This window comes from Thamnophis elegans, chromosome 3 (assembly GCF_009769535.1).
Source record: "Thamnophis elegans isolate rThaEle1 chromosome 3, rThaEle1.pri, whole genome shotgun sequence".
Lineage (NCBI taxonomy): Eukaryota > Metazoa > Chordata > Lepidosauria > Squamata > Colubridae > Thamnophis > Thamnophis elegans.
Window position 1 is genome coordinate 81,773,950 of NC_045543.1, and position 2,740 is coordinate 81,776,689.

The 2,740-nt window shown below is 36.2% G+C and overlaps 1 pseudogene; it reads right to left on the reverse strand.

Annotated features, from left to right (window-relative positions):
• Nucleotides 1-1,472: 1,472 nt before the first annotated feature.
• Nucleotides 1,473-1,621, reverse strand: LOC116506851 (annotated as a pseudogene).
• Nucleotides 1,622-2,740: the final 1,119 nt, after the last annotated feature.

Genomic DNA, 2,740 nt, shown 5'->3' on the forward strand with positions numbered 1-2,740 from the left:
ATGCATAATAATGACTCAACTTACACAGAATCATATTTATCAGTATTTTCATTGCATTGATTAATTGCCAATTTAAAAGTTGAAAGAGGCAAATTGCTTCAACCTAGGATTTAAAAGGGTCGTTTCTTTCCAAACTGCAGATTTTTTTTTAGCACACTCCAAAGTTGATAAATCTCTCAGGCGTCATAAATTGTTACATTTCAAACTGTTGGTATATCATTCAATATCACATTAAATCCTTTACTCCCTTAATTCTCTTCCCAATATCATACCAACAATAATGTGAATATTCAGCCAAATCAGGTTACAGATTTCTTTTATCTGACCATCATCTTGGTTGCAGATCTTCCTGTTCCTCAAGCTTATTCCTTCATCCATTACAAATACCGATGTAACCCATGTCAAAAATGGACAGGCCTTCAATTGCTGAGATCCTACCAAAATATTGACTTTTGGACCATGTGCTCCTACAGATGCCCCTGTATAGAAGATATAGAGAGTAAAATTTTTGTGTCTATGATCTAAAGTAGACATTTGCAACTTGTCAAGCACAGAAGGCAGGCTAGAAAAAGGTATCTGTTTAAGCTTGTTCCTATCCTTTCCAGCATAGAATCCTGAGTATAATAATATAAATCCCAAGTGAATTATTAGCGACTAAATCTCATGGATTTTTACTTTATCATTACTATAAATTGTCATTAAATGATGACAACCATTTTTGAAAGGTAGAATGACAAAGCAAATCTATGAAGCAAAATGTAAACATTTGCAGTAGTTTTGTACATTTATTGATTTGATTTGATTTCTACAGCCACCCATCTCGCCAAATGACTCTGGGTGGCTCACAATTCAGAAACATATATTACAACTAGCTGTGTATTGGTGCTTTGCGCTGAAACTATGTGATCAGGCTAGGCAGGAGGAATTCAGCTCACAATCCTTTGGCTTAGTGGTGGTCGGTGATTGAAACACATAAGGGAATATTGCTCTTGAGTCCAGAAGCAGTTCCATAGGTAGGAGGCCTAAACATTTTGGTGAGGTACCAACATTTAGTACTGTAAGGAGCCCCAGACCACTCCTGAGTGAAGGAGTGGAATGTCTGCCAGTTTGAACTGAGGTAACGGAATGTGAGGCAACTGGCAGTTGGAACAGAGTTCTTTTCTGGTGGGGAGGGGGAGTACAATGTCTAACTCCTTAGCATCAGAGCATGTTAATATAAGGCAACTGGCAGTTGGAACAGAGTTCTTTTCAGGTGGGGAGGGGGATTAGAACTCCTTAACATCAGAGTGTGCTAATTACTGTATAAAAAATACTAATGATCTGATGGTCATTTCGAAAAATCCTTTCTTAGTGAGCACCTAGAAGCAAGAGGAACATATGTGCCAAATTTTAAGTTTGTAGGCTTTACAGTTCTGGAGATTTTGTGATGAGTGAATGGTATTTGGCTTTTATATATATAGATTAAAATCGATTGCAGTACCGCACTATCACAAATTATGTAGTTAAGTTTCCTATATTTGGGGAAATTGAAGGGAGTCAGCACACCCAACATGCAATGGATGAGTCTCGCCCTGGAAAAACCACCTTTATGATCAGGGTATCTCACCTGCCAGATAAGTGTATTGGCAGAATGATCACAGAGATGGGAGATTCCTTGGAAATCCAATTCAAGATGCCTTCAAAAGTGGTTGTTGTAACCATGACTATCATTATCCCACCTGATGCTGGTTAAAGAGGGCACAGCAGATCAAGAAACAGAACACCATGTGGCACAGCACCAGTGATTTCCTTACCCTTCCTCTGCTAACAGTGGGTAGGGCAGACAGGACTTTACTTGCCCTCACTAGTCTTCTTCTGCTCTCCTGATGAAACAGTATAACTTGTAATTATAGCTTGCCTTGGCTCCAGTTCAAAAGCAATTTTGGTTCCAGCCAAATATTTCTCTCATATTGTCTATCGATCTAGCAACTAGCACTATTAATTAAATGATTGTGTTTTTTGTATAGAACAACAATTTACAGACATTCAGCAAATTCACTTTCTTTGTTCCTGTTAAACAGTGGTTTAAACAGGAGATTCCAATTTCCCGGAAGGAGCCACTGGGTGGAACAGCTTGGAAATAAAGGAATCCTGAAAATATCAACTTGTCCTCAGCTGATCCCTGGAATGTCTGTGGACATTCATCTACATGATGTAAAAACTGCAAAAATGCAGTCATACAATTTTATTATCTTATTAAAAATGTTCTTAATAAGAGAAATAGCAGCTTATCATTAATATGCATAGCTCAGTAACATCCTAAATATTATTATATGGAATTTAAACTAGAATGGGCATGCTTCCATAAAACCTTGGCATGCTTCCATAAAACCACCATATTTCAGAATATTATGATGATTCGATATTAGTGTATTTCTCCAAATTGAATATTAATTTCATTACATAACAAATTTAAAACTGTATTTTTCCCAGTAGCATTAGGAAATCAAACCATACAACACATCTGTCTATAGACAGATAAAAAATAAGATGTTTTCTTTTGCTTTCTGTAAGAAATTAATGAATTGAGAATTGTTGCTTGAAATATTATTCAGGTTGGGATTATTATTTTTTTACAGGGATAAATGCTTACATGTTTTTGTTTTTATATCACTGACAATTTTCAGGATGGTTTCTAATATTACAAATGAAAACTTTGAGCTAGACTTTTAAAAGCATTCTTCCAAGTATGTGTATTTGG